Source organism: Tupaia chinensis, unplaced genomic scaffold (genome assembly GCF_000334495.1).
Source record: "Tupaia chinensis unplaced genomic scaffold, TupChi_1.0 Scaffold150006_1, whole genome shotgun sequence".
Classification (NCBI taxonomy): domain Eukaryota; kingdom Metazoa; phylum Chordata; class Mammalia; order Scandentia; family Tupaiidae; genus Tupaia; species Tupaia belangeri.
In genome coordinates this window covers 1,869,443-1,882,803 of record NW_006209847.1, presented here as the reverse complement: position 1 = coordinate 1,882,803, position 13,361 = coordinate 1,869,443, and the positions used below count along the sequence as shown (strand labels likewise).

At 35.1% G+C, this 13,361-nt stretch overlaps 1 protein-coding gene across 4 annotated transcripts in view; it reads left to right on the top strand.

Moving 5' to 3' along the window:
- Nucleotides 1-13,361, top strand: part of SLC16A7 (solute carrier family 16 member 7) — a 220,444-nt gene that overhangs the window by 107,273 nt on the left and 99,810 nt on the right. For 2 of the 4 annotated variants that reach the window (XM_014585585.2, XM_014585584.2), the window contains exon 3: nt 12,356-12,487. The exons of 1 other annotated variant lie outside the window; for it this stretch is intronic. The gene's annotated coding sequence lies outside the window, so the exon portion shown is untranslated. Of the gene's footprint in view, nt 1-4,444; nt 4,559-12,355; nt 12,488-13,361 lie in introns of those variants that run through there. One more of the 4 variants, XM_006171867.3, reaches the window with a different exon arrangement.

Below are 13,361 nucleotides of genomic sequence, written 5' to 3'. Positions count from 1 at the left end.
CCTTGCAGGTGTATATGCCTTCTGGCAAATTAAAAAACAATACTTACAATCGAGACAGAAATGAATAATTTGAAAAGCAATATATAATATGGTATAATCAAATAGCTTTAATTGAGAGTTTAGAGAAGGAGAATGTTCCTGTTTTTAGAAACTATTAGAAATATTGGGTCATTGGAATGATCATGATACATTTTTGCATAGAAAAACAGAAAAATTCATCATGACTTTTCTGACGACCCAATAATTTCATGATTTTATTTTAGATGATATCACTTATTTGTGTGGTAGGGTGGGTATGTTTATCATGTGACAATCCAGGAGGGCTGGGTTAATGGAAAGTGGATTGCTTGAGAAAAAGAACTTGCTATCTTCTAACAAAATTAGGAATTCTGTATTGTTCGACTAAAACAAACTGCAGTACATGTTGTAAAATAAATGTTTCATTTAGCAGATAATGTCTCAAATCTAGGAGACCATTTACATGAAATATTTATTAACATCCTGTAGGACAGATGTTTTCTGGTATAATGCTATGAACTCTAATAAAATGTAGGAAATAATGGGAAAGTGAGCAAGAAAAATGTAATGCAGTCAAATGTTGGAGTTTTTAAGACTAAGGAGTACCAGTGATGTTTTTGGAGTAGAGTGACCCAATCTGAGGAGCATTGTTGGAAGAGTAATCCTACTAGTGTGCATTGAGTAGGCCAGATGTATGAAGAGGTGTGAGAGGAGAGATGGGAAGCTGAAAGTTAGACAGGCCCTTAGGGGATTTTTACAGTTTTCCAGATGTGAGGTGAGAAGAGAGTAATGGAAAGAAAGAAATATCCAGGAACTGCTAAAAAGGAATAACCTCTAAAGAAAGGATCCAGAATTTTCCAGCCTAGGAACATACTTCTGTTTCAATCAACCTACTTGTGGAAATTTAACATTTCAGTGGAATGTTCATTTGAAAATATCTAGGGAGCAGTAATTAATGAAGAATTACAATTTAGGAAAAGGATTTCTGCAAGGGGTAGAGAATCAGAATAAAAGAGGTAGCTGAATCTATAGAGGTGGATAATATAATGGAGAATATGTACAGAGAAAACAATAGAGCTTTAATGGGAGCTCACATAAGTTGGACCTGAGAGGAACAGAGCCATGGAAGGAGGAATAGTGATATAATGAGAGAAACCAAAGACTGCAGAGTTTGAAGTACAAGATATAGTTAAATAGTGTTAAATACTGCAGAAAATTTTTGTGAGATGAAACTCAATGGCTGTTGAGATTAGAAAGTCATCATTAATCTCCAGGAGAAAATTCTTTTTGTCCAACTTTGTGAGATAAAGACCTAACACAAGAAATTCACGATGGAGTGAGTGGTGAGAAAATAAAAGTTAAAAGGAAAGACAGTCCTCACATAAAGTTTTAAGTTAAGATGATGAAAGAAATAATAGTAGCAGTTGAAGGAAGAAGCAGGATTTGAACGATGTAATACTTTTCTACAGCGTTTAGGCTTGAGGAAATATATACATTTTTTAGACAAAGAAAAAAATTCATAAAAACAGAAAAGGCCAATAAATTAAAAATAAAATGTGAAATTTATTGGAGCTAAATTCTTTAGAAAGGAAAGAGAAACTTCATTAAAAATTTTAAATGGGACCAGCAGATAGTATAATGATTACATCGCTGGCTCCCACATGGTCAATTGCAGTTCCAGTCTCAGACTTGGCAGCTCAAAACTGACTCCAGGGATGTGCATGCGCATGCCCCAAATCCTAAGAAGAAGATGGAGAAGGATTGTGGTGTGGCCAGCCGGGGGGTAATTTCTGTCTCTGTCTCTCTCTGTGTCTTTGGTGAGCACACATCTACTACAGCAAAGGTCTCTGTCTCAAAAAAAAAAAAAAAATCATAACTAAGTGAATTAACTATGAGAGAAAAAGAGGGATGCCTTTTTCTCTGGGATAGATGAGAAAGGAATGCTTTTTTGAGGTGGAGAGAGAAGACAGAAATCTCCTTTGTGCTGTGCCCAGATTTGGAATGTTGTTATTCTAGTGAGTGAGGGAGAAAGAAAGGCACTTTGGTGTCAGCTGCTTCATCTCAGCTATCATCATTCTGTCAGGCTGGAATGATGGGGATCAGCAAACTAAAAGTCAGAAAAATATAGTGTTTTCTTATGGAACATAAAAGCATGTCAAGAAAGTATGAGGACAAGGAACAGAATCTGATTTTCCAAGGTGCAGCAAAGTCAGAATAAACATGAGTGAATAGAATGGAATAGAATGAAACTAGTCAGGTAGGAGAACCTCTAGTCTGGGATGATGGGAAAATTCTAGGATGTATGTTAAAAGGCAAATTGGAAACACAAACTAATGAAGTAATTAAAGGTAGAAACATGAAATTAGGACAAGTTGATGTGTGGCATTGCTGGTATCATGTGTTAAGGACTGAAATATGTTCTGAGAGAAGTGTCATTAGGAGCTTACATCCTTGTATGAACATCTTAGAGTATATGTTCACAAAGTAGATGGTGTAGACAGCTACACACTTAGGGTCTAAGAAATAGTTAACTGCTTCACTGTCATATACAGAGGGTCTTTCAAAGTTAATGAAAAATGGAACAAGAGCATAAATTTATTTTGGTGCAGAAATTTTGAGATCCATGAACAGTTTATTCATAATATGCATTTTCTGTGGATTTTTTGAAGACCCCTCACATGAAGACTCATTATTGATTGAAATATTATGTAGTCCATGGCAGTTTTTAACATTGGTTTCATTTTTTCTCCATTCAGCATGAACTTCATAATCAGTGTTGGGTGACTATTACATAACGAGGAACATTAAATTCTTAACACAAGAGCATGAATTTATGGCACTTCAATGTGATGCTTCCTTAAAGATTTTCCTTAAAGATCTTCACAGTGAACCTTGAGAATATTTTAAAATCTGATGAAAATAATAATTTTCTCCTCTGACTCCTACTTTAGCAGTTTTATTGGCCTGACAAGCAATGCTTGTAAACAGTCACTGCCAATATCGATGCCATAAAAATTGTATATGTATCTATAATTTGGCATGTCTATAGATAGTCATCTCATACTAATGATATATTTAGTGACTATTTAAGTCCTATTGAAAGTGATATTTTTAATCAAACAATATATGATTGACATGATGTATAAATTTTTGATTTAATGGTATGTAAACTGGGTAGGGTATATGATGAGAGTAGGAAGTACAGGGCTTTTAATTCTTAAAAGCTTTATTTTACAGTATATTCATTATACCCACAGAGTTTCATGCCTAAAGTCAACTTTTGTTTACAGACAGGTATATACCAGCTGAAAATACCATTGAAAGTATTTAGATAATTTAATTAAGATATTTTGTGACTCAATACAATAAGGGAAAGAATAAAGAAATGGAAAACAACTGCAGATACCAGAGACAGGGTGGGAGGAGGATGGGAAATGGCAGAGAGTGAGAAATGGGGGGGGGGAAGTATTCTGGCTGGAAAATCACACTTGGTATGCTATGGTGATGTTCAGTGAAAGTATGTGAAATAAATAAATTAATAAAAAAATTAAATTTTAAATGATAAAAACCCTTATTCTAGAGTGAAGCAAATTAGGGAAGTAGACTTTAACATTTCAAACAAGATTTTGACAACCGCTAGTAAGCAGTATTTTGAAAAAAAAAAAATGCATGCCAAGTGTCTCCATGAGACTTGTAGCATAATAGGAAGCAGCAAATGTTACTTATATAGGCAACTGGTTACCAGCAAGGGACATTTAGAGCTAAGTTTACATGTGGTAACTATCTGTGGATACACTCTTTACAACTTTACCCTTGTTAAAAGCCTCATAATTTCATTTAACTATAACTAAAAGCAAAGCAACATAAAATAAAAAAAGGGGTCAGGACCAGCAGATAGCGTAATGGCTGTGTCATTGGACTCCCATGTAGTCAACCATGGTTCAAGTCCCGGACCTGGTGGTTTAAACTCACGCCGGGCACATGTGTGTGCGTGCCTAAGATTCCGAGAGAAGAATGGAAAAGAAGGGATTGTGGCGTGGCTACGCCCCCCCGGGGAGGGGGATTTCTCACTTTCTATCTCTCTGTCTCTCTCTCTCTCTTTCTGGCAAGCGCATGAACCCTATAGCAAAAACCTCTCCAAATAAACAAACAAAATAAATAAAATGGAGAAACTTAAAAATGCAAGTAAGATCTCTAAAAGTCTGTCAACTAGATGACAGGAATATAGTCAGCCATTTTTAGAACTGGGTATTTAGATATCTTTAGTTTCTCCATATTATAAACATGACTGCTCAAGGAAGGTGAGCACAGGGTTCATGGAATCATGAGACTATAGGTGATAGAATGTTGAGTGAGAAAGACCTGTGTCATAGATAGAATCCTTAGTTCAGGATTCTAAGAATAGAAATGGTCCACAGGAGTTGATAGGCTCCTTTCATAGGGAAGCTTATCATGGTGAAAAGGAAGATCATGTGTCTTGTCGCCTATGGCCAGATTGATCTACCTTACTGCAGTACTATTTCTTAATCCTGCCCTAATGGTATTGTATTTTATAAAATGTTGTAGGTTATTATAGCATATTTCTGTACCTTGTCATTGGTATCATGAGATCTTATGGATATTTTAAATGTAAGTTTCTTAACGCGAACATACATTTATTTATTTATTTATTTATTTTTTGGGGGGGAGAGGTTTTTGCCGTAGGGTGCATGTGCTCGCCAGAAAGACAGAGAGAGACATAGAGACATAAAGCTAGAAATCACCCCCTAGGGGAGATGACCATGCTGCAATTCCTCCTCCTCCATTCTCCTCTCAAGATCTTGGGCATGCACACACATTCACCCTGTGTGAGTTGATGCCACTGAGTCCGGGACTCAAACTGCGGTCAACGACATGGGAGTCCAGCGACATAGTCATTATGCCAACTGCTGGTCCCAAAATGAACATTTTAATAGAAGAGTAAAAGGGGTATTCTCTGGTCATATAATCTTCTTAGAAATATCCAGGAATTTGTAACTCCCCTTTCCTAGTGTCAATTAATAATCTAAATCCGTTAGATTGAGAGAAAAAATTAAAACACACGCACAAAATTGAAGTCTAAATACAAAATGGAAGATTAAAATCTCTGATATAATTTTTTTCTAGATTGACTAGAAAATGTTACTAAATAGGACAGGTGGGAAAGATATTATAAATGTCTTTACAGATATGTTCCAAGGAACCCTAGCATGTTAAGAAAGCCTCAGGGATAATTTCAGGAGTCAGATGATGCTGAGAGGTAGAGAGCCAGGTTCTCTGTATCCTAATAAACCAGAGCCACTGTTTTGAGTAATAGGAGTTTAAGTAAAATTTTGTTTTTAGAAATGAGTCTGTGGTTTTAAAAACTGTGGGAGGGAAAAAAACACAAGGATATATTGGTATTCTCCCTCATACACAAAGTTTCTCTAATATGACTTGAAGAAAGAGGAAGAATCTGTAAACAGGCTAATTGGTAAACCACTGTTTTTCTCCAGTGGACCTGAAGATGTATTTAGATGTTTGGGTAGACTCTTTCCAGACAGACTCATTTCCTGTCATTCATGCTATTGGCTGATGACTCCATTGTAATTGCCATAGACCTTTATTAAATGTTTAAATTTATCTCCATGTTTGTGAGATAGTCACTGTTAAAATCCTCACTTCACAAAAAAGGACAGAAGTTAAACAGCATACTAGAAAGTAGTGGGATAAGGGTTGGAATTTAGAAGTTTTGATTTCAAAGAGTTTATTTTTCTGTACTTTATTGCTGTATGTTAATTCAAACATGATTGAAAATACTTTCAAGATGTTATTTCATTTTTGTTCATTAAGCTATATTTATTGCATACCTACTGTGTTCTAAGAATAAAGCCTGTCCTAAAATCAGGGGAGAATTCCAAGTGTGCTTTATCTGTATGATCACAGTATGAACAGGGAGGTAGGACTGAGATCAAAGTCAAACTCACAGATTTACAGGTGATGTTTGCCGCAGTTACAAATGATGCTGCCCTGGGCATTCTGCACATGCATCTTTGTGTATCTGTGCAATTGTGCCTATAAGACAAGCACCTGTTATGAGTAGCTTTTTATGTATTATTCTGTGTATGCCTATATAAAATATGTACATAAAGTTCTATGTGTGTACACTTTAGACTAACTACAAACATATTTTCATTTCCTCTATCTTACTTATATAATAAATTATAAACAGGAGTTAGTCTTATGAAGAGAGAGATGGTGAAGGATGTTTTATTTGGAATGAGTAGTGGATAGGATATGGAATGTGAAGCATCGTAATGGCTCAAAGACTACAATTAATTCATTACAGTTATTACAACTAACACAGCAGGTGTGTTAAAAGAGCCCAGACCAGTGATTTTCAAACACTCAAGTGCATCAGAACCACCTGAAGGGTTTGTTGAAGTACACTTGGCTGAATTAATCTCTGAGTTTCTACTGTGTATCTGGGGGTGGTGCCCCATAATTTGCATTTCTATCAAGTTACCAGGGAATGCTTAAGCTACTAAGTTGGAGACCGCACTGTTTAGCATCATTCAGGCTTTCTCTTTAAGGGAGGGGAAAATAATTTTCTTTCTGACCTTTCTTAGTATTTAGCTGGGAACCCTTGTAACTGAAGACAGGTTAACGAGAGAAAAGCAAATATAAGTTTACGTCATGTATACTGGATTTAGATGGAGGAAACACCCAGACAAATAAGTACCTTTCCAGGAAGTAGCTTTGAATTCAGGCTTCAGTAGCAGTAGTCCACTGAAACAGAGATTGAAGGATGAGGAAAGGCTAGTTATGCTGAGATAAAGTTTGTCATGCAGATGAAGTCCATGCTTTCCCCATTGAGGAGACTGATTCTTTGGCTGTCCTCCTCATGTTCGAGAGAAAGAGAACCATAGAAAGTGGACATTTCCTTTATAGATGTAAATTTTTCTTATAAAAAGGTAACATCCACTCTCATTTTCAGAGCTTCTCCTATGTTCGATGTTTCTAAAAATAATCAGCTCAAAATACACTTTCTGCTATAAGGAAGTATTTGGGATTGCATATTCTGCTCTCCTGAAGTCATATTTTGAGGCAGAACTTTCTGATTTACTACAACCCCTGGATAAGGTGTACAAGCTGATGTTTCTATCCCTAAGTATGATGAAAATTTAGCTACCGGAAGAAAAGCATTAGAAAAACAAGTTGAAAAATTGTATGTGAAATATATATAAGAATACCTGCTACAAATTACAACCAAGTTAACATATTAAGAAGTATATTTATATTTGCATACTAAAATTTTGTAGTTTAAAGTTTTTAATAGAAAAACAAGATATACATTATAATATTTAAACATCTCAAAATTGTATAAATTATACATAGCCACTTTCCAAAGGCATCTGCTAGGAATAGCTTTTCATGTATTATTCTGTGTAGGCATATATAAAAATATGTACATAAGGTTCAGTGTGTATATACTTTAGACTACAAACATATTTTCATGTTTTACAGCTTACTTTTAAAAAACTTATTGTAATTTAAACAACATTCCATATTAATGCAAATAGGTCTCCCATATTCTTTTTTACAGTTCTGAGATATTAGCACTTTTTATAACTATACAACAATTTATCGGTTTTCCCAGGAAGTTTCAGTTTTCCATGGTTATAAATGATGCTTCCCTGGACATTCTGCACATGCGTCTTTTCATACCTGTGCAAGTGTGCCTATAAGACAAACATCCTTATGGTATAGATACTTGGTTCATGGTTTTTAGAAATGAGTCACTGCTACTCCTGTACTAGTGACTCAGTGTAGTCATAAAATCACTACATATTTGGTGGCTAAACTATAGAAATGTATTCCTACACTTCTGGAGGCCAAGGTACAGGGCTGCACTTCTTAAAAAGACTCCAACAGAGAATTTGTTCCATGCCTCTTACAGCTTTTGGAGGCAGTGGGTACTCCTTGGTGTTCATTGGCTTGTGGTCATATCACTTTCTACTTTGCCTCCATCTTCACATACCATCCGTTCCCTGTCTCCTCTTCTGTGTGTGTCTCTCTCTCAACTCCCTCTACCTTTCTTTATTATAAGCATACATGAGATTGTATTTTGGGCCACCCATGAAACCATTCTCACTCAAGAGTCTTAATTTAGTCACATCTTTTTCCACTTAAAATAATAGTAAAGTTTCTGAGCAGTGGGATATAAACATAACCATAATTCAGCCCACTACAATTGTTTTCCCACAATTCCAAACATATAATATTGGAAATCAGGTTACTTGTTTAATATGGAAGGTCCATTTAAAGTTTCTCATGGATAAATTTGTGTCAGTTATTTTTCCTCATTTGCCCATTATAAAAGCATCCATAGTTAATTTAATTTTTATTAATAACTATTATTCTCATACTCATTTTAGCTCTGGCAATAGTTTATATCTAAAAATAGATTTTGTGTTACTGACATTTTGTGGGCCATGCACTATTGATATCTTTCTTATCTAGATGTCAAAGTAAATCAGTCAATAGGATTTAAGAGATGGTTCACTTTGAAGAAGAAAATAGCCTCCGAGGATTAGATTCCAATTTTAATTCGATTAAATGTTAGGAAAGAAAAGGTGGTTTAGTTTAATTCCTGTTGTAAAACTGGGTGAGTTGTTACCTAAACTTAAATACTGTATATTAATTTGACATTGTTATACCCTTTCATATAAGAAAAGGGAAATAGCAAAAGACTAGTCCATTATTCTTCAAGGGACATATTAATTTGCTTAGGTTAAAACATAGGCCACTTTATAAGTAGGATGTAGAGAAAAGTCATGCTTTATCTATGGTGTCTAGAAGAATTTACGGTGAAGCAGATAGTTTCCAAACAACTATTGATTCAATTTTTGCATTTCTTTGCTGAGTACATTCTTCTCGGACTGTACTTTGAAACACAAACTTCTGGACAGCATAAACTATTGCTAAAGCTTCATATAATGCATGGCGGTTTAGGTTTGGGAAGTTGATGAAAGGATGATTCACAAAGTATGTAAGGAACATTATAATATTCTGTGCAACCCAATGAGAAAGAGCCTTGACTGTAATAGAAGCGTCTAGCTAGTCTATTAGTTTGCAGGTATCTGTAAAGCTGACAGAGGAAGTATCGTTGGTTCCTACTCAGACAACTTGTGGAGGTTTTGTGATAAATTTCCTTTTCTCTCCAGCAACCATATCATATCCAGATTATTTTCTGGTTAAACATTATATTCAGTAGCTCCTCATATGACTTTTTCACACACACAAAAAAAAAAGAGCCAGTGTTTTTAGTAGCCTTCAAGTCATTCTTTTGTTAATAGCAATAATACATCACAATCTGTAAACTCAAAAATGTTATGGAAAGCACAGATATAAATAGGCTGGAAGAATACAACTTTCAAGAGACTTTGAGGGATCAGCAGATGGCATAATGACTACGTCACTGGACTCCCACATAGTTGGCCACGGTTCGAGTCCCAGATCCAGTGGCTTAAACTCACGCCTGGTGCATGTGCATGCGTGCCCAAGATCCTGAGAGGAGAATGGAGAAGGGATTATGCTATGGCCATCCCCCCTGGGGGATGATTTCTCGCTTTCTTTCTCTCTGTCTCTCTCTTTCTTTCTGGTGAGCACATGCACCCTATAGCTAAAACCTCCCCCCCACACACACACAAAAAAAAGACTTTGAAGACTAGCTTTTTTTTTTTTTTTTGGAGAGGTTTTTTGCTATAGGGCACATACGCTTGCCAGACAATTGCCACGCAATTCCTTCTCTTCCATTCTCCTATCGGGATCTTGGGCACGCACGCACACGCGCCTGGCGTGAGTTTAAGCCACCGGGGCCAGGACTTGAACCTCGATCAACTACGTGGGAGTCCAGCGACATAGCCATTACGCTAACTGCTGGTCCCAAAGACTAGTTTTTGAGTTAAAAAAATGTATATGAATTCTGATGGATAAGACAAGCAAAGACATGTTCAAGAATCAAAATTTGAAAATTCACTGTAGGAATAAAACTGAAGGAGTCTAATTACATGCAGAAGGAGTAGTCTCCAAGTTTGTATGATAAAGTGGAATGAGCAACAATAACGCTAATAAAAATACTAGTCACGGTACCAATTTAATCACCAACTGAACAGTATGATTTTATTAGCACCACTGTTGCTGATACCACTTTAGTGTACCAACTTGGACTACATTTTGGAAAGTAAGCTGTATCTCAGATCGTTTATGCCCTCATCTGTAAAATGCAATTCAAAATACCAGTTTATTTGAGTTCATAGGCTAATGAAAATTAATTAGCTCAATCTTTAAAAAAGAATTGAAAGCTCTAAACTATCATTTACTTTTTTCATGCACCTTGATATCACCAAAGCCCATTATAAAATGTGTTATATACATACAGATTGCTAAGAAACAAGGTATTAGCAGATACCACAGTCCGACTTCGCTTATAATAATTAACCATGCTTTTGTGAATAGAGTAAGTTTTATGCCGCTTAGATGTCAGTAAACAACTCCACAAGTTATTCCTTTCTCAAATTAAAGGAAAGGCTTCCCTTTTCATAAAAATATTTGGCTTACTTTTTTAAAATTCAAATGCAAATATTCTAAAACATTACCTTTTATTTTTAAAACTGAAGGCCAGTATATGCATAAATATGTATAAGACATACTATGATACGTTAATATATCTTGACACAGGAATATATAATAGATTAATATAGGTATAACTCCCATTCAGAGGGTTATTGGATTATTTACCTGTTTGTTGAAAGGAATCTGAGATGTGGGTTTCTCTTTCTGAAAGGAAATGTGCCAGTTAGATTAAGGCCTGTGAAATTTCATAGATATGTTGGTTATAGAATTTGGACTCATCAGGATCTCCTTTGTTCTGGTCCCTATGCTGGACTGTATAAACCAAGAGTAAAATTTAACATAGACTGGGATGTCCGAGCCCAATTTTCAGATATACTTCAAGTTAAACTCAGGGTAGTTCTCTCTACCAGAAGAAATAAACATTTTTTTTCTCCTCTCAGAATGTAAAGGTTTTCTTTATTTGGATAGGCTGGTTACTTGAGATAGGTTGGAGCTGCCACTCTGAATTACCCAACTTAAACAAGCCACAGAGGCCCCTGGTAGGACCATAGCTGAAGAGAGACTTGACTGCTCATATCCCAGCTCTCACAAAACCAATGAGTGAACTCTTCATTCCTAGCACAGGTCAAGCCAATTTTTTAGAGTTTATCCATCCGTGCTTCTCCAACTCCCTTATTTATCTTCATTCTAGGCTCTACCTTCAGTTTCTCACTGACGTGCCAATTAATGATGGAACACAGACTTTTTTTTTCTTATCGTCATACAAACCTCCATCCACCAGGTGGCTGCATTACCTGTGTGCAGCACTCGAGACTAATAGGTGGTCCTGGAAGGCAGGCAACTGGTTATTTTATTGAAAGAATTGGCTTTTTCGTAGCTTTAATCTGGGCAAAGGAAGACTTGGCCCAAACAAAATAAACTTACTCTAAGTATTATCAGCACCATATTTAAGTTTAAATAAAGATATTTGATGTGTTAAAGATATAGAATATTGGCCTATCACCCAGAAATGTTTAGAAAATTTAAAGTTTAAATCAGAAGATCTCTAAATTTATTTTCCTTTTATGACGTGTCTCATTGTCAGAAGTATTTTTGGTACTATTTCTCATCATTCTTTTAAATTTTCTACTTATTTCCAATGGGTATTTGGAAATTTTCTATTTATTGTCTATGGGTATTTAATTTTATCTAATTGAATTTCAGAGCAATTTATTTTAATGCATATTGGGAATTATTTTAGTGACAGTTAATGAATACCAATGTTTTCCTTTTCACAACGGTAAGTAGGTAATTTAAAAAAAAAAAACCAGGATTCTTATTTCTTAAAGAATTATTTATTTTATTAATTATTATTATTTTGACCAGAGGGACAGAAGTAGAAAGTGAGAAAGCGAGCTGCCAGGTTTGGTACTCGAACCACAGTTGGTCATGTGGGAGTCCAGCACCTTAACCACTATGCTGCCTACTGGAACCCAGGATTCTTAGTATCTTACACTTTTCATTTTTTTTCCAATATACATTTGAATATTTTTGTCATATGTTAACAAGTGTATCAATAGATTGACAAAGAAAAATATGTATTTTTTGTCAATTATTGGAAGATAGTCACAATTTTTTCAGGTGAGTTAAATAAAGCAAGTGGCTTTAGTGAGGCTTATGGAATTCAATTATATATGTAACACTTGTTTTTCTGTTTCTTTAGATAATCCAGTATCTGCTCTACCTTTCCTGCTTTGTATTGCCTTCAAGTATCGCAGTTCAAGGTTTAGTGATTAGGCTTAAAGATTCAACGAGTAATCCAAAGAAATCTGTTCAAGTGGGCATCTGTCCACAGGTAAAACTATATTTTAACTCTTTTTTTTTCTTTTTGTATGGATATGACCACAAATAAAAGGAACAGGTATAATAGCCATAAGTTGTATAAGATATTACAGAATTGTGTATAGGGGAAAGAAACATAAAGCCAATGTGTGAATACGAATTGGGTCTTGACTATTGGTCAAGAATTGCTAGTAAAGAAATGATTCTCTTTGAAATGAAATTTTCCACAGGGTAATTAGTTCTGGGTCTGCTTGCTAATGAATTGGTTAAGAGATCATAAAGTATCACTTTATATGAATGAAACAAAATTGGTAGTAGTTTAGAAAGTGAAGAGGTATGTGAGTTGTGACTTGCAACCTGGAGCCTGAAGTTATTAAAATCAAGGCAATGTGCTGGAAACAAGACAAAAAGATCGTGTACTGAAATAATAAACTGATGAGCCATAAAAAAATAACACAAGAACCAAGAAAAAGATTATGGAGAAAAAACATGACTCAATTATTAAAAAGGCAAGGAAAATTTTGAGAGGAATGATATGTATAGAAAATACATAGAATGATATGTATGAGAAAATAGCTTAATTTCCATAACAAAGTAGAGACAATTCAAGCAGCTGACAATTAAAAAATAAACATAATGTTTCAGGCAAAATACATTAGAGAAACACAAATTTAATAGGAACTGAAAATCAGAATTCCCAGTAGATAATTCTTAAGGCTCAAATTTAGAAAAATGGGAAATATGCTTTCATTGATTATCTTTGGAAGGCTGACGTGCAGATTATAAATTGACATCTAGAATTGCTAAAGAAGGTAAAAGATGTCTATGGAGATAATTGTAACCTAGAAGAGATTAACGTGTGTGTATGTTTGTGTTTTGGAGATAGA